At 41.5% G+C, this 27,463-nt stretch overlaps 1 protein-coding gene across 14 annotated transcripts in view; it reads left to right on the top strand.

Annotated features, from left to right (window-relative positions):
• The first annotated feature begins 114 nt into the window (after positions 1-114).
• CAB39L (calcium binding protein 39 like) overlaps positions 115-27,463 on the top strand; it is a 65,394-nt gene continuing 38,045 nt past the window's right edge. Inside the window, exons 1-4 of one of the 14 annotated variants that reach the window (XM_075046238.1) lie at positions 422-552; positions 969-1,049; positions 2,830-2,956; positions 19,599-19,825. The gene's annotated coding sequence lies outside the window, so the exon portion shown is untranslated. The other 13 variants (XM_075046244.1, XM_075046241.1, XM_075046240.1 and 10 more) reach the window with 13 other exon arrangements.

Genomic DNA, 27,463 nt, shown 5'->3' with positions numbered 1-27,463 from the left:
TCTCCTGCGGCGCAGGGTGGGGCAGGCAAGGCCTCCATGATTAGACGCTGAACTTTCCGGGTTAGGGTTTTGCGCCGCGCTACTACGCATGCGCAAGGTGGGGCCGGGCCGCGGGAGCGAATGGCTGTGCGCAGGAGGTGGGCCGCCGACGGAAGGACGCGCGCCTTTCTTTGTTGCTATTGGCTGCGGCGGTGGGGGGGGGTGGGGGGGAGCCGGTGCGAGCGGTGCTGGCCAATGGGGCGGCGCTGGAAGGGGGCGGGGGGGGGGGAGGCTCGTGTGGCCGCGGAGGCGGGGGGCGAGCCGAGAGACAGGAGGTGCGTCCGCCATGTTTGGGGCGGGGCGAGCGGGAGGGGCGGGGCGGCCCCGCGGTGGGGGCGGAGCCGTGCTGTAACCGCCGGGTGGCGAGGCGGGCTGGGCGCTGTGGGAGCGCCGCCATCTTGGCACAGCAGTTCCATGAGGAGGAGGAGGACGAGGGGGAAAGGGCCGGCTCAGGCAGCTGATCTGCTTAAGTGAGGCTGCAGGCATGGCCCCGGCCGCTGTTTTGGGCTTGAGGTGCTGGGGGGACGTGGTGCCTCTCTCCGTGGGGTGGGGTAGTCAGCTGTGTCCCACCGACCCTTCCCCACCTGTGGGGCTTTCCACAGGTGTCATGGAGTCCGGGCAGTCTCTAAGGCTCCTGTGGGAAGTTGTCTTGGCCAAAGGGTTCCTGGCTGCTGGCTGAGCTCGGTGGGGCTGCAGGCACATGGGTGGGGAGTAGGGGAGAATAAAAGCAAGTTAACTGAGGGGGGGTTTGGGCCTTTGATTCCAGTCCACCAAATTAAAATACTTGGTAAGTGAATGAGTTAACTTCACTGCTGGCCCCTGCCATTTACCATTGCTGGTTGCAGCTGTACCCTATGAAGTGCTAAGTTAATACTGCCTTTTTGATTTAAAGTGTGAAAAGAAGTTTACATTTTCCTTAAAATTTTCAGCGGCATTACTTTACGAGTGTTTGTGTTGTGGCTATGTGAAGGAATTTTTCAGAGAGGCAAAAATTAACCTGCTCTTAAAAGGTGGGTAAAGTGGTTTGTCAGCACTTTTTTGTCACTTCTTTTTTTTTGCCACCACTAAACTGTAGAGGTAAACACAACATGCTCAAATAATTATCAAAGCATTTCCAATCTTGTGGATATTATTAAAAGTATTTCTTCAGGGTTTTTTGGGGGGGTGGTGGTACAGAAATTCAATTTGTCTGCGGGGAATGCTATGTTGACATGACTTGGGGCTCTGGTTGGACCCAGGATCCTCCAGAAGATTTTGATGTCATCTGCTTTGAACTTTTATAAAACCTTTTAAATGTTTGCACAGGCATGCCTACATCTGTGCCTGTGTTTGAAGTTTGCTGATTAGCCCATGAGTACTGCCTAACTCAACAGAGAGAAATGAGATAACTAACAATAATATCGTTGGGAACAGGGTGGCTCAGCATTACTAATGTGCTGACAAATCTCCCAATAAAAATAGTAGTTTTTGTTTTATAAAGAGAGAATTCTCTCCTGTAGTTGTTTATTTTAAAATTAAGTACAAGTGTTTCTTGCTTTTGGAATACACTGCATTATGAGGTGATGACTGCAGGTTAAGTAATTTCATTTTACTGGATTTTTGATATATGTGCACATGCAAGTGAATACTGAGTGCTATGAAACACTTGTGGCATTACAAATTGTATATGAGGAATATACCAAATACAGAGAAGATGGAGCCCAGCATCATTATGATTGTATTAATTGGAAGTTATTTTAAAAGGTGATTTCCTCATAAAGTTTTCCTTCCTTAAATGCCTGCTAAATGGCCTTCTGTGTTTGCCTGCATGCTTTGAAACTATGTGGTAAGCATTAATCAGCAATATGGAGATGATATAGCAATCTCATAAACAATGAGTGTTGTTAAATGATTATATTTATGGCTGGATAACAGGGCTGTATATGTCTGCTCACCTGATATGATTAGGGTGATGGTTTGATTGGGGTTTTGTGATGATAAAGTTGCCATATGCTTCATGATCATGAGCAGCAAATGAGCTTGAGCCTTTTCCCAGCAATGATTCATTGAAATATAAGTATTAGGAATCTGACCACAATGTTGGTTTTACTTGGAAGCAGTCGGTGGCGTTATCCTGCAGCAACTGAGGAAGGCGGCCCCTTTGCTCTGAGCAAGCTGCTAGAGGTTATTCCATCTGCCATAGCAGGGTCTCTTGACTGGTGCTTGTCAGTGAATGTTCACCGCTGCGGTCCGTGGTGGTCACTCACGGTGCGGCCTAGCTCCAGAAAAGAGCGGGGAAGTGCTGAGGCTGTCTTTGGAGGCTAATGCAAACAATCTACTAAAATAAAATTTAGGACGGATTGAAATCAGACTTTTGCACTCACACATATAAAAATGTGCTTTATGTCAGTGTGATTGGAAGTGCAGTTTTCTGTATTTTAGCAAGTGAATGCAGAGGACATGTCGTGAAGAGGTAGTGCTGGCGTAATCTATGTTATTCCCTGTAAAGTGTTAGTAGCACTCAAAAGCTTTTATTAGCAACTGGGAGTGATTGAAGAAGCTGGAAGCACATGACTATGCCTCTCAGACAAAAGAGAAATTAGTAATATGTTTTGCTTGTTATTTGAAGCAAAAGGAATGGGAAATACATCTTTCCTAAAACAAAATTAATTACAATGAGGAGGCAGTTTTGAAACATACCTAAGTTTCCTTGGGTTTGCTTTTATCTAGAGCTGTAGGATAGGCATTCTGCAACGCAGTGGCAAATTCTGCCAGTGAGCCAGTAAGCTCAGTTCTTCCCAAACTTGTTAGGTGGCAGAAGCTCACAAGTGATGCTGATCTGACATGCCGGTAACCTGCCTGCAGCACTCCTCTGGCAGTGATATAAGCTTCGTGGGACTCTGCAGTCTAGACCTGGACTGACTAACTGCACCTAGAGGTGAGGACAGCCCGTTCCACATGCTTACGCATTTGCTAGCACCTTTGTTAGGGTGACAGTGAAAGGGCTGACTGTGCTGTTGAATGGTGCTGTTGACTGAGTTGCTGAATTATGCTTTTGTGCTACATGATTCTGGTCAGATTTAGAGACTTCAGATGAACGATTGCATAGACAGGCAGACTGCAAATGACTCCTTTGAGTGGGAGGAGATGAAGCTGGTCCAAAAGGAACTATCTCATCCAGTTCTTTTCTCCTGGGAGGTTTTTATCATCTTGAATGCCGTGGGGATTTGGGTATTTCCTCATATGGCCAGATAGGCTTGGGTGGGGTATGGAGACACCAGTCAGGCTCCAGAAAATAACAAAGCAGTCAAAGCCATAGACTTTGGAAAGTCACGGGTATCCGGAAAATGCTTTATAATTCTTATTTAGCTTTTTGTCCTTTTCTGACAGGATTGGCTCTTGGTTTTATTGACTCTTTTCTTCTTAAAGTTATCTTCATATCAATTGAGTACTTTTCCCAGCTCCTTCTCTGTCATATCCTCCCTGTTATCCTTCTTGGTGATTTAACTTGTTCCCTTATAGATAAGTGTCCACACCTCATAATGTTCTCTTTTACTACATTGATTAGGTTAAATATGGTTTATATGTAGTCTGAGTAACGTAACAGATCAGAGAACAGACAATTTTATACAGATCATAGATCATTGCGTCTTTAAAAAATCTGTTTAATGAAGCATCCTTTGGTTTATCTTAGAAGCTTTGCTGTAACACATCATTATTTATGAAGACACAGACTAATACTCCCTGTAGGTACGTTGCTTACTAATTGGACTTATCACAGACTATTTACAGGCCCTCAGTATGTTTTGTTACTCTGTTTTGTAATTCTGTTGCTCTTGTAGGTATGTTAGGTTTTAATTAGGTTATTTGGATATTATTTTTTTCCAGCTATTAAAGAAAGGGGAGATTTGGGATCTCTGAGAAGCCTGTAAAATGATTTTGTTCTACCTGTGATGTAAGCGCGTTTGGCAACTAAAAGTCAAACAAATTGTCTATTTGAGAAGATGAGCTTCTAAAATCATATACTGTTATGGTCCTAAGGGAATCTTAAAACACAGGCAGAGACTGGCATGAAAAGGAGAGGAAAAATTTGTGTCACTGTTTAAACAATAGCCCTCTTTCATGTGGAGGACCTAGATGTCTGTTAATTACCAACTGGCTTGAGGGTTTTGGAGTCTGGCCCAATATGCTGAAATTCTTAACCATCCACTAGCTGGCATATTCTTCAAGGTCTGCGTTTGGAGACTGGTAATGTAATGGATTTCTTCTTTATAGACTGTTTATGTAGTAGAAATGTTTTCAGTTTTAGCTATATTTCTGTCTTACAGTCTCAGTACTCATTGCCAACATAGATTCCAGATGGTTACATGAACACAGAAAGCAAGGACTGGTTTAAATGTTAGATAATGTTGGACCAAGTTGAGCAGCATGCGTCATCTTCACTGTACCACAGCCCCACCACAATACACTGATCAAGACCTAAAACTGTGTCCTCTAATTTTGGGTGACTTGGACGAATTAACAAGATCTGAAAGCCTGTAATTACAGTTGCATTTGAAAGGGCCTGAGATCTCAGGCAGTAGATGTATATGATGAAAGGAACCCAAAATAAATGGATGCCTAAAAACCTTTTTATCTTCATATCTGCATGTGAACATAACTATGTATTTATCTGAAATAAATTTTCACTGGTATTTTCTAAGTAAAGCTAGTGGTTGTAAAGTATTCTGACCCTTTTGATGGCTTTATTTGTGGGTTTGCATACAGATTGAAGTATGTGCACAAAGTATTTTCATTAAACGAGGATGTAGCAGACAAAAATTTCAAAGCAATCTTCAAGATTTAGTGAATTTGCGGTGTTCCTACTCTTGAGAGATGTTCTGTAGGGTGCTCCACAACTTCTTTTTGATTTGCCTTTTATTTTTTAAATCAAAGTGTGGAGGAAGCTGTCCTTGTGATGCCAGCTGATGTAAGGTTGATCGGTTAGTGCTGGTCTTGGCAGCAGCTGCACAGAGGCAAGGGAGTGAGTGCCTGGCATAGAACTGGACCTGACTGAATAAAAACCATGAAAAGGAGGCATGTGGCAAAAACTTGAAGTCATTGTTATGTGTAGATGGAATATCTGCTTTCAAATAAAACTGAAACCTGTAAGGTTTCAAATATACCAAAAGAAATTTGGCTACAACCATAGAAAACAGAGTAAATGTATGTTGTGGTGTAGAGGCTCAACAGTAGGGCTCGTAAAAGAATATTCTGGACTAAATAGTCCTTAGTCACAGCCTCCCGTGGGAAAACTAATTTAGCAGAAGAAAAAACCTTTTTTTTTTTTTAGTTGATTGTTTTTCCTGATGCAGTTCACTGTGCTGAATCAGCTGGTTTTGCCTAACTTTGTAGAGGTGTGGAAACTGGCAGTGAGGTGTAGAGAATACGAGGAGCAAGGATGGGAAGCAGTATTGTCCTATTAATATTCATTGCGATTGGTTTTGTTGATAAGCGTTATGAGGGGTCAGGGAAGTCACAGTCCCATGAACACTAAATTGGCACTGTCAAAGAAAGAAACAGTTCTGTTCTCCCTGTGCTTCTCAGCCCTCCCCTGTTCATTTGTGTCATTGCTCAGGGAACTGGTTGGGTTTAAAAAAAAAAAAGTTACTTATTTGGCTCAGCTAATTTTATCTGAATAACTTTCCCCATCTGATTTGGTGTGCAGCCACTTGGTATTTCTGCTTCTCCTCAGGGAACTGGGGGTGGCCTAGGGGCAAAATGAGCATCTGGAGATAGATGGGTTGCTTTCTAATTTTATTGTTGGTGTCATTTATCCCAGTTTAAAGTGTTTGTGCAACTTCTTTCTTAGTACGGGCAAAGTACTGGTACGGGCAGGACGCTTAGCGTATCCAGGTTATTGTGGATGGTATTTATTGCACAGCAGAGCTGTCCTAAGCCTGGATCTCTCTGCGTTCTCAGTTGCGCTAGACCAAAAAGCCCTCCCACTTTCTACAGACAGTGGAGGTGAATGGGTTTCTTTTGGGGGTGACTGAATTTAAGTTTGTTGTTATTTTTTTGGTAAAATTCTTGAATGACTGGAACCAAAGAAACTATGTTGAAAATGTGTGAGGCATCCTTTCAGCAGCATGGAATCAGCAGTGTGAACTGTGGGCCCAAACCTTTGCAACCCTTTTTCATAAGAACTGTTACTGAAGTGACTCTAATGTATGAATTTGGCCCTCCTTTCACCTAAGTGGATAGGTATGCTATTTGTTACAAAGTAATACCAAAGCAATTTAGATTGCATGCAGACTGGCATTTAAAAAAAAAAAAAAAGCTTTACTAAGATTGAGTGCTGCTAGAAATAGATTTCATGTGTATCTGCCAAAAAAAAAAAGTCCACCAAATACTGCTGGTTAGCTTAGTTTAGTGTGCAGATATGGTTTCTGTCAAGTTTGTGATGAACCAGTTATGTGAGTTGTGGTTCGGTAGCATGTTTTAAGTGAAGGATTATTTTTAAGATTGAGTCTGTTAATGAATTCATAGCAAGGTGCTATGACCCTTGCATTAGCAGATCAAGATGTGTGGTTGCAGCCGGGGTATAGGAATGAGTAAGAAGGGACAGAATCTTTGGTTTTGTTTTTTGTGGGTTTTTTTGTTGTTGTTTTTTAACTGTTTTTGCCACTACATATTGTAGAAATATTTTAAAATTGCATCCCCTGTCCTCCAAAAAAAGGGTTCATGGGTGGCTGGATTTTTTTTCCCTTCTTTTGTTCTTTTAGTATTGTAGCTTGGATTGTCCATTTTAGAAATGACTGATAAAGGTAGTTCCAAAAATTTCACACAAGTTACATTTATTAAGTCCCTCCACAGTTCCTCTTACTTCTCTAAGAGCTGCATTTTTAGGGGAAGTAAGAGAGGTTTGTTTTTTCCAACTGTTAAATTTCCAGGGTGCCTCACAGGCTGATCTGTCTCTGCAGTCATGCCATTCCTAGAACTGATGCAAGGGGGGTAACGACAGTAAGGGCTAGTCTTCCCTTTTTGGAAGCAATGTAATCTTAGAGCAACTTAATCAATTGTGAAACAACATCTTTAAATTATTTTACAGCATGAGTTTACTGAGATATCAGTTTTTTTTAATGTTTGTGCCTTGAGTTTCCTGTTGCAAGAGACAATAATTAAGATGGAAGAAAGTACTGCTGCATAACCAGACTTTGAAATGTGGGGACAGTTGAGTGACAACTATTGGATCTTTGTTAAAGACCTGATGTCAATCTAGCACAAAGGCACTCGTACAAGTTTATATGTACAAATTTACTGTAGCAAAAAGTACAGTTCACTTGCTCTTAAGTGTGGGAAGGAAGTTGTGTGGGGCTTTTAAAGTAAGGGCACTGGAGCTTACTGAATATGAAGAGACTAAAATTATGTGGAAAAAGAGTTCACATCTACTGTTCTGAGAACACGTAACATTCAGGTCTGTTACACCTTTTTTCATATGTCAGCAGGGAGGCATGGCTGTATCGACTTTCCCTCCTCAAGTGTACCTTAATTGTGTGCTCTCTGCAGTTCGTTGGCAGTCAGGCAGCTGTCTCACTTCTGCAAATAAACAAAAGACTACCGGCTCATGAGTTCATGGTGGTCATTCACTACCTGTTGCTTTTGAGTACAGGAGGAGCTGTCTGCAATATATGATGTATTTGTTGTTAGAAATAAGGCACTAAATTCAACTTTACAGGGTGAGGGCAGGATTGCACGGTGGTTGTAGTCCTCTGTTAAGGCAGATATTGTATATATCACATAATCACTGGGAAAAGTCTGTGGTTTTGGGGGGTGTGGGGTGTGATCATTTTTGTTTGGTTTGGTGTTGGTTGGTTGGGGTTTTTTTGACAAATTGGTTTAAGCAAATGAGCTAAGTAAGGCTGAACCTTCTAAATGCAAGCTTATTGCATAGAAATTGTGTTGACCTTTGGTCCTACTCCTCATCTGCAGTCCAATAATAGGTCTTGTCTTTTACATTACAATCTGTGTTTAGGTCTGTAACTGCCTACAATGTCTGTACTGCTCCATTCCAAGCATCACATGCAGCCTTGGGCAAAATACAAAAGTTACAAGACAAAGTGCTTTTGGTTAAAGGCAGTTTGAATGAAGGCAGGGTTGAATGAACTCTGAGGTCAAATTGGCTTGGTAGTCTTTAGGTTGTTTGGAAAAGGTTTTTTCCCTTCAAAAAACCAACATTAATGTAAAGAGATACATGCCCTTACAATTTATCTGTGTTCCACCCTTTTATCAGGGAAAGGAAGGTGTTGCCAGAGGATTTCCTGAGATATCCTTGTGCTATTCTAGTTTCTTGGGCAGCAGTTAAATGCTAAGAAAACATGCACAGAGATGCTACCCATTGTTTTTCCTCTCTCACTGAACTCTCTCCACCCTGTAAACTGAGTATCTCCTCATCACAGTTCGTAAGGTCTCATCGCAGTTCATAAGGTCATGGGAGAAGATGGCTCCAAAACTCTGTGACATTCCCATCTTTGAGGGTAAAAACCATGAGGGACTAAGCAAATTTTCTGTTCTGCGTCATGTGATGTGCTGTTACATCACTAAGATACTTCTAACATTGCTTACAAGAGTGTCTCTCAAATTTGGGGGGGGGGGGGCGGCGGGGCAGAATGCAAGAACACATGGCTATCTAGAATGTGCAGTGTTGAATATGAAAAGATAGTTTAAGCAAAGGAAGACTCCCATCTTGATTTAGAAGTGATTCAAGGGCAGCAGCCAATACATAGGAATAAGTATAAGTAATTTTTTACAAACATAATCTGGAGAGTTTTCTTTAATCTTCTTTGATCTAGGGCTAATGAGGAGAAGTTATAAAAATACCAGGAACAAAAAGAACAGTGACATATGTCTGATGGCTGCGCTAAAGTTGTCAACAACAGCGCTGAAAAGACAGAACTGTTATGTACATCTGTAGTGAGAATGAAGCTGAATATTACGAATGATCATATAGCTATGAACAAATCCATCATATTACAGCAGTAAATAAAGACTGAAAGAACACTTCTGAAAATTTGTGCTACAAATTTATGGAGTCCAAGGAATTTTTTTTTAAATGGCTAATGTAAAACTGTCCAAAATTTTAAGGATTGTCATGTAGCAAATGCTATTCAAGATGATTAATAGAAAACAGGTATTATAAAATGTCTAGTATATCAGTTAGACTAGATCAAATCCTTAATCTAAAACTGACTCCTGTAAATGTTACACTCAATGAAGAATCATTGAATTAAGATATAATTTTGTGATGTTCAGTCGTTGGATGTTTGTTTGCAAAAAAACCCAACCCCAAATGAACACACAGTTGGAAGAAAATGCAAAATCCTTCCTGACAGTTTTATCTAGGCCATGTAAAGTAGAAAAATGACAAATGATGGCATAGCCTCATGTATTTGATTGAATTAAAGAGCACATTAGTTTACTCTTTTGAAAGATGGACTCAAAGCTTTGGGAAGTTAATCACCAGGAAAAAGACTGGATGCACTTTAAGGATGAGGAGCAGTGTCCAAAAACCCAGTACTGTAAGATATTGAGACTCATGGGCAACAGGCAGCATACAAGACACTCCCTGTAGATAAGCGGCAGCCAAGAGCTGATAGTAGTTGACTGTATTGAACACAGAATGGGAGATTTCCTTTCCAATATTATTGACCTCACTTCTGGAATATAATCGGGTTTGACGGATTCACGTCAAGACATTTTTAAATTGAAGTCAGTACTGGTTGTAGGTGTTGGAAAAACATATCTACACATTTAACGTAGATGGCGATGAAGAAGTAAATCCTGAGTTTGCTGAAGTGATTTGATCATGTACCTATGCATGAACATAATGGAGAGCCTTCAAAGAGCATACATTTGCAAATACAGGAGTCACAGCAGCAGGAAGCAGAAAGTAAAAAAAAAATATGAATTTGCATAAAAGGAAAAAATATTTGAAGTGGTACCTAGTTAACTATTGCACTAGCTTATTGATGGACTTCATAGATTCTCCAACACTTGAAATTAACATCAAGATCCAAGATCTTTTAAAAAGCTGCTCTTGTTCAAGAAGCTCTTGAGCTATGCCAGACAATAATCCATGCTTTGTGAGAACCAGAGTACATCTTTGCAATCTTTAAATTCCTTTGTTGGGAGTAACAACATTCATTTCTTGTTTTGAGAAGAGGAAAAAATCAGTTTCAAACTTTTTTTTCCCAAATAAGGTCTTATTTCATAACTCTATAGGAAGCATATAGAACCTGTCTTCAATTTTGAAAGAAAAGCCAGTTCTGTGTAAATTGTCACAGATTCTTGTTACTTTTAAACTTCCTAACCATGTCATCTATGTTTTTTTAAAATGGAAAAATGTAAAAATAGGTAGTGTGGTTGTTGGGTTAAATGACGAGGTATTAAATAGCTTAGGTTTACGTCTTTAGTTACTTGGCTGATATGCAGCTGTTTGGATACAGGTCTTTGTGTGCTGAAATCTTTCAATGGAAGTTCTTACGCTTGTGAAAGTAATTTCATCCCATGATGACAGCTAGTAGAGACTGTCTTGTGGTCATGGAAAGTTTAACTTGTATGACTCTCGCTAGGTGACCTTCTCACAGGATTCTGCCTGCTCTCAGGAAACAAGCCATTTCTTTTCACTGGTATTTGGGTGGAAACTCCAAAATTGGCAATAATGCCAGACATAATTTTATGTCCTTATGAGCACTGCTGTTTTGAAAGAAATGGTTTTGGGACTTTTCTCTCTCAGTTCCGCTATTGGGCCTACAGCTCTGACTCCTTGGGTTTGGGAATCTCTGCTTGATTTAATAGATATGAAATTTTGTCTCCTCATGATGTTAGGTTTGGACGTGACATTGAAGAATGTCATGTGAGAGAGAGAATTGAGGTTCTGAATGCAGATATGATATTAGAAAATGTGTTCTGCAGGTGTTCAGACTCAGCTAGCTTCTGACTACAATATAAGTGTTATTTTTTTGCAAAGATGGTCGATAACTTTTCATGTCTGGGCTGATATAGCCTGAGACTCCTATTTAGTTTGTGAGGGGGTACACTTTACTCACGTTCAGTGCCAATCATGACTTTTTTTTGTGTTGGATATAGCAATCTTCTTCAGAAGTGTAGATTTTGATGGCAGATGACGTTATTTTGTGAATGCATACTGCAAAGACACACAGACAGGAGAAAAATTATCAGTAGCTTGTGTAGGAAGAGAGCAGATATGTAAACTACCATTAGCACGAGAAAACTGTAATTTCTTGAACTATTTCCAGAGGGTGGGACAGTATTTGTAAGTATAGATCTGTATGCTGTGTAATAAAGGACCTGTCAGATTTCATTGAGAGATGTGCAGAGGAGTGGTGTTTGCCAAGAAGATTTCCATTAGTATATTTGACCTGATACATCCTATGTATCTAGAGCTTGCCATTTATGTCATGTGATGGGTTATTTTCTTCCAGGTATCCAGAACCTGTCAGGGATCTTCACTGTTGAGGCTACCCAGGAGCAGAGTTGAATCAAAGCACACCCAGGTGCCTCAGCTGCTCTCCCTCCAAAACAGAGATTGTCCTGAAGACAAGCATACTGCTGCATGTTGGTCCTTGTTCAGGACAGAATTCCTGCGCTAAAACATGCCAACCTGCAGTGTGCCTGCTGCCATTTAAGGAATTCAAGGAATGACCCTGGTTTATTAATTAAAGCAAAAGGAACTCAGCCCTTAATTGCAAATTAATTATTACATCAGACACATAAAACCACAAAGTGTCCAATGTCAGTTGTTGGGCAACGTAGATGGGGAGAACAGCGGATGGCTTTTTAGTAGGGTGGGAAGTATAGTTAGGTTTTCCCCGTTGGGGATTAACAGTGTTGGACTTCATAGAATACCATACAGGTTAATTGGCTCAATATAGTCAACTTTTGGCCAGGATGGACTACTACATAGCTCTTCAGGGGAGCACTGGACACTCCATCCTGGGCCCAGAAGAATATGTGACTAAAATCTGTGATAGGGGATTTGTGACAACAAGGGACCATTCGTCACCTAACAGGTAGGATGATCATATTAAAGTCATGTTGTGATTCTGATCGTGGGACAGAAAGTGCAAGCATCCAGTGTTGCATTGACCGACCATGTATCTGCCACGTGAAGGCAAATATATTGGAATTTGAGAAGTGATGGATATACTTAATTGTTTGTCAGGAGGAATGACTTTGGGATACTTGTGCAGGCAATGTTTCTGTGTGCAACTTGAGCTTGATGAATTCTCAAGGTTGCCTATCGTGATCCAGTATGTTAAACTAACATTGTTGCAGGACAAAAACTGGTAAAGAGCAAAACGTGAGAAGACCTGGGTTCCCGTTTATCCAGGGGAGCAGTGTTGACTGCCAGCAATTTTCCAGTGTGACTTTGGGTGAGTTAGTTAAGAGCAACACTTGCTTAAAAATAACAGCCATTTTTCATGAACTGTAATAATACTTAGGTTTCATTTTTTGACACTGGAAAAAAACCTGTAATTCTTTGTCTGAAAGCAGTGGTTTAGACACTTTTAGTGTAGTTTTATGCTGGTTTTGGTTCAACCGTTCTGCTTTAGTAGGATTTTTAACTTGCATGACAAGAGACTCAGAAGTTTGTTCTGCCTGTGAGTATGGGTTCTGGAGACGTACATCACACAAACTGCAAGCTCGTTATCCCAGCCTACAAGAAAAGGACACAGCAAGCTGGGTACTGCCTAGTATGTTTGGGTTCCATCACTGTAGTGTCAAAGCACCGTATGGTCTTGAATGCATTCATTTTCCCATGGGGAGACTAAGTGGCTTTTCCAAGATCACGTAGAAATGTATGACACGGATAGGAAGTGATTCTTGATTTCTTTGGTCTGAACACATTTCTTCATTGGTACAACACTCTACCTCTGTATGGGACTTTCTGGTAGTAGTTGTTCTCTTGTCTGCGGCAATCACTTGAAAAATACCATGGTTCTGTGGGTAAATCCTGGCCGTTGCTGCCCTGAAGAAGTAACTAACTGGAAGGCAGTAAATTATTGATGGTGCTGATTTCTTGTTTGATCCCTCATGTAGAGGAAAATAGCAGCCTCTGAGCATTCTTGGCTGCTCAGTCTTGAGAAGCAGAAGCAATCTGGAGCAATCTGTTGTATCTATTGCAGGTATGATTTCAAAGTCCCCCAAGAAGAGGAATAGTTGCTCTTTTAGGATCTTTAAAGTGAATGGGTGTGGAGCCATTTGTAGCTGTTTACCATGGCGATTTTGGATGACACTTCAGGAAACCCAAAAGGTGCTAGTTGCCAGAAGCAGAAAGAATAGAGTAGTCCTTCTTCTGGTATCTATTTCTTTTTCTACTTTGCACTTGGTGTCAGCTGCTCTTGCAGATGGAATTTGATGGAGCTTTTTCTGATCTGGAATGACAGTTCCTATCTACTGACATTCTTTAACAGAATATTTTTGACTGCACACCTTTGGGTGTTTGCTTGGTGCCACCTCAGTTTCCTTATACTAAAATGGCTGTTACGGTGAGTGCCTCACAGGAGCATTTAACTTGTGTTTCGAATTAAGCTTAATTTTGTTTGTTTGCAAGTCATCTTCAGAGGATCTGGTGAAAAATGCTTTAGACTTCTATAGTAGTGGTCAATAGAGGAAGAGTCTTAATCCCAAACTGCCTTCCACCTTGTCAGAAACAGAGCTACATGTTATGTATGAAGAAATTATTGTTGTCAAAAGGCAGTTGATCTGCCTAGTATTTTCATTGCACATCACCATTAGTGAGATGAATATGCAGTAATACAGCTTTCAGCTTCAAGCACTGTTAGGAAGTTTAAAGTTGTCTTTCACCACCAGGGAAGCTGTAGGGGATATATATAGATTTTTTTATTTTTTTTTGCATATGAGAGCATGTTGAAAGGGGGAGATGTCTTAACATGCAGTACCCCATGCTGTCTTACTAACTCATGCCTAATATTAAGAAAATTGCTTGCTGAAGTTACGTGGAAACCAGCAGCTAAATTCAGTATTTGCAAGAAGACTAAACAGTATTAATATTGTTTGATTATTTCAGAAATGGGAGATAAATGCTCTTATACACATGAGAGAATTTTGCAATCTAATGAAGAAAAGTGCTAGCAGTGATGCAAGGACTATCTTCCAGCATACTAGACAGCGAGGGCTTATTTGGCCATGTATAACTTTTTTTGTTGCTACTGTAATTTTTTTTTTTTTTTGGTGTGTGCTGTGATACAAACTGTAAGATTGGGCCTCTCACGGTACATGTGTGATGAGGGGTTAAATTTTAGATCTTCAGCAAAGCTGCTCTTGTTGTTCCTTCTGAAATGAGCTTTCCTTTTCACATTTTTAATTCTGTGAATGGACCTTAGACAAACAAACGTGGTCACTGAAGTGGTTGACTGTACAGAGCTGGGATGGAAGCAGTCCGGAGAGGTGAAGGCTTTAATTATATTAAAAATACCTGCTTAGCTCTTCAGGGAGCTACTGATCTTGGAGGACTAGTTTCTGTTTGCATACATCCCCAGGTAAAAAGCATGATGTTGTCATGAGTTCACTGTTCCCCCACTCAAAAGTGGGAGTGCAGGTATGGTTCTTGATTGTGTTTTACGTTGGGACACAGTAGATAAGGGATGCGATTAACATTTTTTAAGTGACATTTAGAGCAGGCATAAAATTTTGATCTGTTTTATTTTTTGGTTGTTGCACTTTAGTAACCTCCTGTTTAGATGTAATTCCTGTTTGGGGGAGGGAATGTGCAAGGAAAGAGATTAATGTTATGACTTTCTCTAAGGATGTAGCTGATGAATGCCTTTAAAATGAGTAAAATTTTAAATACGCTGGCCTGTACTTAAAGTGTTTAATACATAAAGGTTTCTGGTAGAAAGGCCAGTGTCGGTGCGTGATTGCTGGAGTGGTATACATGTGAATAATATGTAATATTATGTAAAAACTCCTGAGCAGTTTATAAGAGTTAATGCAGCTCTTTAAAACAAACAAACAAAACCCCAAAATAACCATCTTAGCAACTGTTTGTATTATATTTACATTAAATAAAACAGGAAGGAAAAGGTAGTATGTGCTTAAAAGCACTAGAGGGAGCCAGGAGGAAGAAGAGGGGAAAACCATTGAAGACATGCTTGCATTTTTAGGAATAGATTGTACAAAGCATCCATTTAAATCCTCCTGCTTAGTTCAGCTAAAATGCAGCTACAGGTCGGCTGCTGCCTCTGGCTGCTCTCTGTTCCCCTACACTTGCCTGAAGAAATTTCAGTTTTCCGGTCCTGAGAGAGGCCAGGAGGCTTTGCTGCTTTTTAAATGGCCATAGGGAAAACCACCTCCCCCTCTGTAGACTGCACCCCTTTTTTTGCCTTGGTTTTTATTTGGATGAGCAGCCAACTGTTAATTTGCCTTGCGGTGCTGGTGGCTGTTTTGGGGGGATTGGTGTATAAACTCAGTTCTGAGCTTGTCTGCCTCTGAGATTAAATGGGGGAGAAATAGAGAAAGTGGGGGTGTTGATGTATGTCTGTATTTGGGATCAATTGGATGAAGATTACTTTTAATGGCATTAATTTGGAGCGGCCACATTGCTCTTGCAGGGGATCTGATGAAAATTAGTATCTGCGAGCTTGTAGAATAACAGAAATACGAAGTTACTATAAAGTCTCTCATTTTATGAGGTTTTAGTAGTGTTGTTGGGCTCAATTCTTGTATTGCTTTGTTGTAAAGCTAATGCCTTGAGTTAAAGTGTAACAGCTTTACAATGTAGATACTGTAAGTAATTTGTTTTTAGTCTCCCTCCACCCTGATAAATTGCCATAATGTTGATATGTTGGGATCTGCAAGAATAGAATGAAATCCTGGAGGGTGGGGGGGTATTCTTTAGTTTTCAGGTTTTGGGGTGTGGGGGAATCATTTTAGTATTCTAAAGTTTCTCCTCTTGATATGCAGTATTACACAACTAAACTTGTTGCTGTGGAGAACTGAATTTTGATGGCCTGGGGCCTCGACATAGAGCAATTTGAGGGGAAGGAAGGAAGGATGATTATTATTTATTTATCATTATTATTATTATCTGAGGCTGCTTAGGGCTTTGGAATCGTGGAATTCACCTCAGAGGAGGTAGACAGACTGGAACTGGGTGATTAAATGAGAGAATTAATATATATGTACTGCATGTTTATCATCTGCTGCTGTAATTTATTGCTACCATACTTATTGTTCAAGTTCCCTAATTTCTCTTTTCCGCTTTAGAAAATAAATAGAAAGGGCAGGAATAACGGACTGGGGTTTTCTTCCTTTGGTCTCTATTAGATGGAATGATTTTAAGTTACAAAAGCAAGGACAAACATTTCTCAAAAGTACTCTAACCACGTTTTAGCCTGAGGACTCTGCTCACTTTAAAGGAAACAAATATAATGGAATTTAAACATGTGGAGGCTGGAGTCCTTTAGCAGTGCACAGAGATTTTTTTTTTTTTCCCCAGTATACTTTGAGACTGTAAAGAATTGTTGGCTATTAATAATTACATCATTCCAGATCTGAGATGGCTACAAATTAAGAATTGAAGAAAACATTTCTTTTGAAATATTTAATAACCTCTCAGCAACAAAAAAACCCAAAGAGGTAAGAGCACTAAGTAATTACAGCTTAATTCCTGTTGGATGGTTCAGGGCCTTTCCCTATCATTTGAGAATTAACTGCACTGAAGATGAAACAGAGTTTTGGAATAGCAGAGAATTCCCCCCCCCCCCCCCCCCGCCCGCCCCTTTAGCTAACTCTGCTTTGCACTGTTTCTCCTGCTGCAATGCAGTGATGGGGGCAGCTGTGTTTCTTGCTCTCCTGTTGTGTGGAGGGCTCCTATTAAAGCCCCAAAGTATTTCCTCAGGTAGAAGACTGGCAGAGTTGAACTGTAAATGGAGTGCATATTTAATTTATTCCTCAGAACCAGGAATACAGGCATATTTAGTCCAAAAGAGAGGGTAGTCATTTTCTAGATAAGTTTCTTATGCTTCCAAAGGCCTGCTTACTCAGAATGGTCTATGAATACTTCAAGGAACTCAGTGATATGGGGATTATCCAGTGGGGCCCCTTAATGTGCAACTAAACCAGCTTTTTTCTGATTATTCAATCTTTTTTGTGACTATTCAACTGCAGGGTAGCACCCGCCAATGTTGAACTCCATGGGGCAACAGAGGGATGTCTTTTTACCTGTTGAAGTGGTGGTGGATGCACTATGGAAAGGATATAATTTCCCTCGGGAGAGTAAGAGGAAAAGAAGTTATTCTCTTAAAAGGACATGCTAGAAATTAATGACATGGTGTACTTAGATTTTTTAATTTTTTTTTATTTTGTGTTGCCTTAGGAAAAGCCAGTACCTTCAGCAGTAGCCCAAGGGCAGAGTTTTTATCGTTTGACTTTCGCTGTGACGTTTACCCAAAGGCCGCGGTATCTGATGAAAAAGAAAGGGCCAACCCCAGCATGGATGTAAGGTGCCGCAGGATGCAGTGCCTCTTCCTTCTCCCCACCAAGCTGGGGCAGAGCAAGGCACCCACGAAACAGTGCCAGCACCAGTTTCCCCCACCCACCAAATCCTTCATGTCGCAAAACGTCAGCCTGTGCCGGTTGTCCGCGTGCCTGCTAAGCTTCTTGGAGAAAGATGCCGCTTCGGAGGGCGTCTCGTCCCACTCTGAGCTGGGTGTCCACGGCATTCCCCCGCTGAGCTCTCTTGGGAGGTGGTGTAGAGAGGAAACCTGGTTGGGAGTGTCTAACTGGAAGCCTTTAATTCTGTGCTGGAGGAATATTTCACTATGGGTTTTGAGCAGAAATTGCCACTTGGTGTCACTTGTTGCAGCATTTTTGGGTGCAGCGGGAGCAGCCCTCGTGTCTGTTCCCAGTACTAGTCGGGGCAGCCCACAAACGCGGGTCTGAGGTATTTTGATGAGCTGTTAGGTAAAGCGTAAGCATGAACAATGACGTGCTTTACACATAAGTTGAGAGCACAAATCTGCTGATCTGAGGCCAGCTTGGCACCTCCCGTGCAAACCCAGGAGCACATGCAGGGAGGTTAAGGGAGCAGGGACGACTTCTGCCTCTCTAAGCCCTGGAGGGACAGGCAAGTTCCTGATTCTTGGCTCTTCAACGTGAGGGTTTGGGATACTCCTGTTTGCATCAGTTAGGAGCTGGGATGGCTAGCAAAGGATGTTAGCCCTTTAAAAGGTGGCTGTTTCATCTGTATTCATCAGAAATTAGGTTTCTCATACTTTTTTGGTTGCCTTTAATGTAGGGCTGTGAATAGCTACTGCAGGTGAGCCCTAAATCAAGATCTGATGCGACTGTAGTGCTGGTGTGCGGCAGGGGCTAGATTAGCTCCCTGAGCAAATGTAGCATACAGAATTATTTTTAATAATGTAGGACTTTGGCTGAGGAAGAGGGACAGGAGGTGAAATCTTCCCCCCAAGCTGGTGAGCTCAGGAGAAATATACGCTGGGCTCTCGTCCCTGCTGGGGCTCATCTGAGATCCGGGTGAGGATGGGATTTAAATCCCAGTGCCCGTGGTGGCTGGTAAAGCATTCTCCTTTCCCTGCTCTCAAAGCCTCTTAGACAGCTGGGGGGGTCAGGTGGGGAAGTCACTTGCCATTCCCTTTGGGAATATGTGGTGCTTGCTTAGCAATAGCTGTTGAGAGAGAAAAGTGAAGCATTAAAAATTCCTTTAATTGTATTTTGCTGTCTGTGTGTGCTTGATAATAGCTGGTAGTACTTGTTTTAGAATACTTCAATTGTATGGGGTTTTTTGTTTTGTTTTGTTTTTCCCCATTGCATTAGCCTTTGAAAAAATAATTTTGGCTGATGTTTTTCTTCAGTGGGATTTAAATTTTGCTTAGAGTATAGTGCACCTCCCCCCCCCCCTCCAGTATTATTGCAGTAAAGTATTTGGATCTTTATGTTATAACATATAGTCAGGCAGGAAGCAGCTTAACTTCGGCTTCTCTGGGCAGGGCTCCGCTGAAAGATGTGGTGCGTGAGCATGTTGACTTTAGTATTATCTCGTAACAACAACCCGCTGTTGGGCTCCCTTATTTGCATTCTCAGCAGGACGGCAAGGTGAATAATTTAATTCCAGCAGCCTCTGCCACGTGATGGTGCAAGGACCCATCAGCGATGCCTCCCCTGCACCAACAGACTTCGGAGGGGAATGGAAACTTACTGAAGTGATGCCAAATCATCGCATCGCCTCCCTTAACCCTGGAGAAATCTCTTGGCAGAGCGATCACTTCTTCCTTTGCTTTTCCACGCGTTCCTCTGACGTGGAGTTTGGGGGGGGTGGTGTGTGAGCCTGCGAGCAAGACGAGCGAGGGAGTGGGAAGCGGGGAGGGCAGTGAGGGAAAAATGCACACCCAGCCACGGAGCTAGTTGGAGCAGGAACGACAAGGAGCCGGAGCAAGGCCGCGAGTCTGGCCATAGGCAGCGGGGAGTGGAAATTTACAGCTGCTTGTGAGCGCCTGTGCATGTTCAAGCGATCCTTTCTGCTAACGCTTTTCCAGAGGCTGACAGTGTCTCGGCAGAAGAAGAGCGGGAGGCCGAGTCGCGGGATTCCCTTGTCTCTGCCACGTGTCGATAATCAGCAGAGGGGAATAAAGCAGAATTAAATGGAAGGTAACTGAAGGCGGCTGCCGGCGGCGTGGGCTGCGGGGAGGTGGCAGAGCTGTCTTCAGCACCTGGCCATGGGGCTGCGCGGGGCTGCCTAGGAGCCCCCACCTTTCCGCACGCAGTAAGTGTCAGCCAGGATGATGTCCTCTGAGTGACAGAAAGTTAAGTGATTTAAGAAAACTTTTCTTTTTTCCAGTTAGCACCAACCTTTTCATAATAAACCGCTTGCCTGCTTGTTCTTGGTAGTTACGCTGTTGGCTTTTTATAGCTTTGTAAACTGTGTTACCAGGGGTGGCTTTTTAAAGCAGGCAACCCTAAACAATACTCCTCCTGTTACATAAGGTGCTGGCTCCACGACCAAGCGCTCCGTGTCCATGGAATATCTCTGGAAATGGATTTATTTACAGTGTGGTTTCCAAAAATAAAATATCTGCAATATATCATTTCTCTTACTCCTCTCCGCTGACTGTCTGCAGCTGCGGACTGGCTCTTGAGATGCAGAGGAATGAGAGCGTGGCCACTTGCATAAGACAGCAGGAGACAGTTCGAGATGAAGGGAAGATGAGTGCGTGTGTGAACCATCACAAGAAACGGCGTATATAAATTAACCATCTCGTTATTTATAGTCGATAGGTCTCATCAGCCTGAAATGCTAATTCTGTGCAGCGGGCTATTCACGAAGTCACTAACAGGCAGAAGTTTCATTGAGCTGAAGGGAACCTTTTTTTTCCTGAGCAAAGACTCTTTCCTGGACTAATATTAGTAGTAAAGTGAAATTACTGCTATAGCAAATTACTTTAATCTGTTACAAAGCTATTGAAAGTAATACAGCAGGCTTGCTAAGGGCATGGTCAAGTGAATGCTGTGTGGAGAGGTAACTTTCAGTAATATTGAACAAAAAGCAAAAATAATATTCATGTTCCTTGCTAATGTGTTTAGAGGAAGTCCTATTCCCTCCTGGCTGCTGCCTATGTTATTTAAATTATATTACCAGTTTCCATTATTTCTACAGTTGTTATTACTACTAGAAAAGGAAATTTAACTTGGTTTCCCTTTTACTTAAATAAATGAAAAGCTGTTAAGGGCTGTTCTGTTAGAATTATGTGTACTTCAGAGACATTAGTTAAGAGACCTCCTTCAGCGTGACTGAGCTTGTGGGAGTTTTGCTATGGACTACAGTTAGGCATGGAATTGAATTCTTAATTTTTTAGGTTTGAAAGACTCCCATGGTGACAAATGGAAATAGGGATCCCAGGTATTCTTGACTCATCAATCCTGCAAATTTGGTGGCTGTAAAACCACTGGTTTCTTATCTTTCTAGTTTTATTCAACATAAAGTAATAACCTACTACTTCTAGCCACTTTGTTAGCATGAGTGGGAGAGCCTGTGTGATACAGAGATGACTGATGCAGGTGTGAGCATGGTGCCACAGGATGTCACTTCTGCATGACTTCAGAACCTGAGTATTACCTGGCATTGCACTCGGCAAATGCTGGTTTGTAATAAATATTTTATGATAATAATAGATGTGGTAGCACAGGACTTGCTGCAGTAAAAGGGACAGTAGGCAGCAGAGTCAAACACTGAAATAGTTCCTAACTTGAAGTCTGGCATTTATCTGTGCCAGTGTAGTCTGTTCTCTGTACCCTGGTCAGGATACTTTCATTAAGTTTGTATCATCACACATTTACACCGCCTTTCCCATCATCACTGCCTCATTCTGGGTTTGGCAGGTGAACACCTGAGCTGTAGCATCTGGTCCAGCAGCCCCGTCTCTCTACCCTCCTTTCATCCCCTTCTTCCCCTCTTGTGCTGGTATAGTTCTTTGTAAGACTATAGGGAGAACTGAACTGGAAACCAGCGTGACCTTTTTTTTCCCCACCAGGGTGTTTTTTGTTAACCTGGGTCAGTTCCCTGATCTGGCTCACTCTGTGGCCCTGCAAACAGCCCACCACTCCAACAGAGGCTGTGGGGATGGGAATAGATGTGGAGCAGGGTGGTACTGTCATGGAATAAAAGCATTTTATCAAACTGTGGCCTCAGTGACCAGGTAGCTATTCGGTGTTTCATTTTGGCTTCCGTGTTTGGTGAGAGACTATGTAAGCTTTTTGGTTTTTTATTGAATGGTCTCATTCAAGCGCTTAATTAAAAATAGAATTATTAATTTCTTTTGAGTGCTTCCATAGAGCAACACCACAGCACTTGAATGGAGCATCAGCATGAATACCTTCAGTTTCATAACAGTATTGAACAACCATGTGATATTAATATCCTCATACTGTAGAGGTGATCAGATTAAGGGCAGAGCTGCCTACTTATTTTCCATGTCTGATCTTCAGGATGCTTGCTATCTGCTAAAAAAAGATGTTTGTGGCGATAAGAGGCATTACTGTGATGTTTTGTGTGTTCAGGTGAAGTTTCAGCCACTATCCACCTTCATTCTAGGTAATGCAACAAGTAGCCAACAGCAAGGCTACTGAGTAAAGCAACTGAGTAAATTCCTGAGTTTCTGGAATAATTTTGTTGCCAAGCAGAGGTGGCATTCATTCACCCTAACCATAGAACTGTCCTCTCTTCTGTTAATCATTTGTCTCTCATTTGCAATGTACCTTCCAAAATCTGCAACTCGTTGAGGATTTGCAGAGAAGTTACTTGTTATGTAGCCCTGATTCCTTCTGTATATCGAATGAAATGTGGGTCGTGTGAGGGCACTGCATGGGGGAGGATGGATTGGACTTCTCCAGGTGATCATCACCCATGGGGGCTTCCATCCCCTGGTTTGAGTATGTCACTCTGTAATTGCAACAACTTTCTCAAATGTGGCAGGAGGGAGAAATGAGGAGGGACTAAAGCGTCTCTTCCATTATGTAGAGACTGAATTAGGCAAGATTATGGAGAAAGTTCAGGCCCCAAATATCTTAGCCACACAGGGGTGAATGGAAAATAAAGGTCTGTCTTTCCATTCAAGAAGCTCTTGCCCAATATGAGCTATTGAAAAGTTTTGATTCTGATCAATAAGTCGATGAGGGTCAGGAACTAAGACAAGGCAGATGTCTGATACTTGAAGGGAAGGAAATTTTTTCGCTCATTCATTTTTGAAGAGCAGATGGCTTTTCCAGAGGAACGTCTATGAAGAGTGCATGGATGGGCTCATGTGCTCTCTCCTGTTCTTGCCTTTGTGGGCAGAAGGAAGCATTTGTTACTGAGCTGCTTAACTGAGTCACTTCATAGTGGGATAGGCTGGTGAGTAGAGTGATGTTGCTTTCTTTTTTTTTGTGCTTACAAGCTCAGTTGTGCTGCAATCTTTTGAGAAGGTATATGATTAAGAGCAAAGAAATTAGGGAGAGTGCCTATAAACAGAACTAGATCTCTTATGGTACTTTATAGTTGTATTAAAAAGCTCAGGTTTCTCAAGTTTTGGTGGTTTTTTTGGTGTTTTTTTTCCTTAGTGCATCTCCTTTATGAGCAGATAAACTGGCAGAAGAGATATTTTGAAGATAAAGCATAGGCTTTGGTGTCAAATGATCTAGGTTTCTTTCCTGACACAGCCACTGATTATTTTTTTTTTATGTGGCCTTGGGTAGGTCTTGTGATCTTTCTGTGCTTCAGCTTTTCCCTTTGCAGAGGGAACAGAGTAACAGCAGGTATATAGGGTTTTTTGGAAGTGTGTTTTCCATCTCGGTTAAATGTTTGCAGAGTTGAAGGCCTCTGAGGGAAGGTGTGCCCCGAATATGAAGGGATGTTATGTTACTTTGACAGGCTACTGAATACCCTAAAACTCACCTCTTGTAAACCTTGTCCATCTTGATTTAACTTGCTGCTTTAGCCTGTGTGATTTTTTTTTTTTCTTCTGTCTCGAACAGAAACAGCCAAACATTTTGAAAGTGGTGTTTTAAAATTGCCTTTTGGTGTTTCTGTCACTTACCTAAAATAAAATCAGTGCCATTTTTTTCTCCCACATAAACATAGAATCTTATTCCCTGAAAGTATTTTTGTAAAAGTAGGGCTCGTAAAATATGCTGGACTCTCCAGCTCTGGTGGCTGAAACGTCCTGTTCATACTGATGGCAACAGCAGGCTTTGGAAAACACCGTTCCTCCTACAGCACTGCTGGGACATTTTCCCCGTGACCAGGAGATACAACCTCTGAGACCAGGAGAGTCGGTTGGGTGAGATACAGCTGTTTCTTTCTTTGGTCTCGTAAGTTCTTCACAAGAGCACTGGGTGAAATAACATCATTACAACTAAATGTTTCAGAAGTTGGCTGGTCCCCTGTTATGAATTCAGAACTGTCCACAATGCATTTCTGATGTTATAAAAACATATGTTGAATAACCATTAGATGGAAAAAGTTTTCCTGGAAAGTAGGAAAGAAAGGGGCTCATTCAGCCCTGTCCCTTGCTGCCAGACAGCAGTGTCAAAAATTTATGAACAGATGCTCTGTAGTGTGCCTGGTCGAGTAGGTCATTTCAAAATCTCAAAGCTCCAATGGTTGGCAACCTTTACATTTTCAGCTTAAGTTTATTCATCGGCAGTTTATAGCCATTTGCTTCTGCATAAATAAAGTGTTATTGTTATTTGAGCTGAAATAACTTCTTTGGCTTCCCTGTATTTTTATCTTAAGCTTACCAAGGTGAGCACTTTTAGCCTCCTAGACATGCTGGTCTTCGGATTTTTCTGGCCAGCCTAGGGTCCTTCTCTGCACCCGCTCTAATCTCTGTTGATTTTACATCACTGCGGGTGTTCAGGATTGTGTACAGTGTTCTGTATGAAGTTCCATCAAGACTTTGTACAAAAGACATGAATACCTTTGTATTTCTACTGGCAATTACTTTCGTAATTCATCACAGATTTGCATCTGTCTTTCTCCTGTCTGTAAAATACGGGTGTAGTCACCAGGTGTCTGTCTTTGTCATTTCTCATGGTAAGTCCTCAGCTTGAAGGAGATATTGATAGTCATAGAATGGTTTCGGTTGGAAGGGACCTGTAAAGGTCATCTAGGCCAACCCCCCTGCCATGGGCAGGGACGTCTTCAACTAGATCAGGTTGCTCAGAGCCCTGTCCAACCTGGTCTTGAATGTTTCTAGGGATATGGCATCTACAAACTCTCTGTTTCTTCTGCCATTCAGCATTATCTGATACTTTCTGCTCTTAGTTTTTATCCTATTTTTATTATTTCAGTCTGTGAGGCAATCCAGTTTCTCAGGTAATGATATTACAATCCTCTTCACTGTTGATAGTGTCTTCCTATTTTGAGGCACCACAATTTGGGTATGCTCTTAATTCCTATGCCTCTCTAAATACAATCCTGTCCCCAAATTGCTCTTAACTTCTCAGACAATCAGTCTTCCTTTACATGATAATTTTCCTTCAACTAGTTTATTTTCTACTATATTCAGTTCAGTGTATTTCCATGTTGGATGCATGGGTTCTACTGTGTTTTACCTGTCTAACTATATATATATATATATATATATATATATAAGGGATTGTAGTATGAGCTACCTTTGGTAAGCCTGTGTTGCATTCTTTTCAGTTGTCTTTCATCTTTGTATTTCAGTTATTTTTTAGACTGGTTTCTTGAGAAAACGAAGCTTATGTGGTCACGCTGTCTGTCTCTCACCCTACTTCTCTTCCCATGGTAACTCTTGAACTTGCTGGCCAATTTCAAGCAACTTTGACAGAGGGCTAGATGCCTGGAAAATACAGAGTTCCAAAAAATGGACTGAAAAAAAGTGATGAAAGGAATAGTGAATTTAAACTAGATTAGTGCCTCTACCAAAGAGAAGACCTTCCCTTCCAAGTAAAGCTGAGAGAGCAGAGCTGATACAAGGAGGAGGACAGGGCAGAAATGCCCAGCTGTGTTAAGAGCTTTAGCAAGAGCTTGTGCTTTCTTTGATGCTGGAGAATCCAGCCATGAGGAGCAAAGCTGGAGGAGAGGAGTCCTTGTTTTGCCATGTGCCTTAGGGAATAGCCAGCCATAAGACTAAGGAGTACAACTCCCAAATCTCAGCAGAGTGACTTTACCCCCTTTTGCTTCTACCTGTAACTGTGACTAGCATGTGCCCTCTTGGAGATTCCTGCATGGAGAAGCAAAAGGGACCATAACCTGCAGCTGCCAGTATGTATTTTCTGAAGTGATGGATAATCTTTTGCCAGATGCTGATGGCTTAAAAACTGTGTCCTGAAAAGGGGTAAATCCAAAAGCATTCTTCGATGCACATCTGGGGCTCTTCCCCTTTCCCTCTCTGTCTCCCTCTGCGTGCGTACAGCCCACGCTTTGCTTTGTATGTAAGACTGGTAATTGAAGTGAAGCAGAGACTTGGCTCTGTTCAGTGGAGGGATGAACTGAACAGTCTCTTGAGTCCCTTCCTGCCCTATTGTCGGTGATTTTGCTGTTATGATTAGGACACTGGTAGGGTATGAAGTGAAGAGAAATGGTATTTTATCACTGAGCAGTGCTGTGGTAACTCGGCAGTAAGACTGGAACTATACAGTGGAAAAGTGCTAGCCTGGCTGTTGGAATTTTATGGCAAATCAGTGATTATTTAAATACAGACACCATACTCTAGACAGCTATGTAAGTTACTTTTTGGGAGGGAAATGTGTTTATAATTTATAGTCAACATTTCAGTTAGAAATGTGGACTTCATTTTTTTTAATCTCAGAACGTCTAGCTCATGAATACTTCAATTTAAAAATTAAATTATCTCCCCCTTTGCTTTCCTTGTGTGGAGACTTCTAAAAGGGGAAGATGAAGGGATGACTTCAGCAATCTGAATAAATCTGCCCCACCTTGGATGAAAATACTTCTTTTCTGAAATGCAGCATGCCTGTTGGGCTCCTGCTCTCAGACTTTCTCTCTTGCGTCTTCACATCCTCATGGCATGTCTTCATGGATAATAAAAACATGCAGAATCAGGTCCTTCTTGAAGTATGTTGTGAATTGCTAATCTTCTAATTGCAGCACATGCAGGATTACGGAGTGTTTGGCGCTTGCTAGCAGCATTTAAACAAATTTATTGTATAATACTGGCATCCCAGTCTTTTCCAATGCTTGTATGTAGCTGAGCGTGCCCCAGTGAGTTAGTCGTTAGTAATCCCAGTCTTCAGCCTTGCATGTTTTCAGCTTGAGGTGTGACTGTGCTCTGTTACTGGTTGGATGGTGCTGCCAAAGCTTTCAATTGGGAGCTCCATGGGAGCAGGAGTCCACAGTTGAGAGCTCAGCCAAGGAGTGACAGTTACATAGCCAAAACTGCAGAAATAAAAATGAGTTTGAACTGAACTGTGAGGAGCTTGAAAATGGAAATCCGAAAGATGTGAGCTTTCAGACGTTGAATATGAATATATTCCTGTAAAACTGACCTAGCAACAAATGAGAAGCTATATACAAATTCAGCTACTGTGGACACTATAAAGGAACTTTTGGTTTAAATAAGACATTTAAAAATATTTCCTGTGTGTCATATAAACTGTTCCTGTAAAGATAATCTGCAAAAATATTTTAAAATGTTTTTAATAAGATGTTAGGGCAGTGTCTGTATAGATATATTTTTTCGATTTTTCTTTTTTTTTTTAAAGTACTCATCTATGGTTTGAATTTTGTACTTGGCTGTTTCATATGGTTGCTATTTATAGTTGTAATAGAATGTATATCTAATCTGGGTATTCATTCCATAGGATATTTGGAGATTAGTAACACATGGATGGGTGGCACAAATGGGGTCACACTTCCTGATGGACTCTGGAGCGTGTCAGT

The sequence above is a fragment of the Buteo buteo genome, chromosome 14 (assembly GCF_964188355.1).
Source record: "Buteo buteo chromosome 14, bButBut1.hap1.1, whole genome shotgun sequence".
Taxonomy (NCBI): Eukaryota; Metazoa; Chordata; class Aves; order Accipitriformes; family Accipitridae; genus Buteo; species Buteo buteo.
Note: the sequence above shows the minus strand (reverse complement) of the source record. Positions and strands in the feature narration are given on the sequence as shown.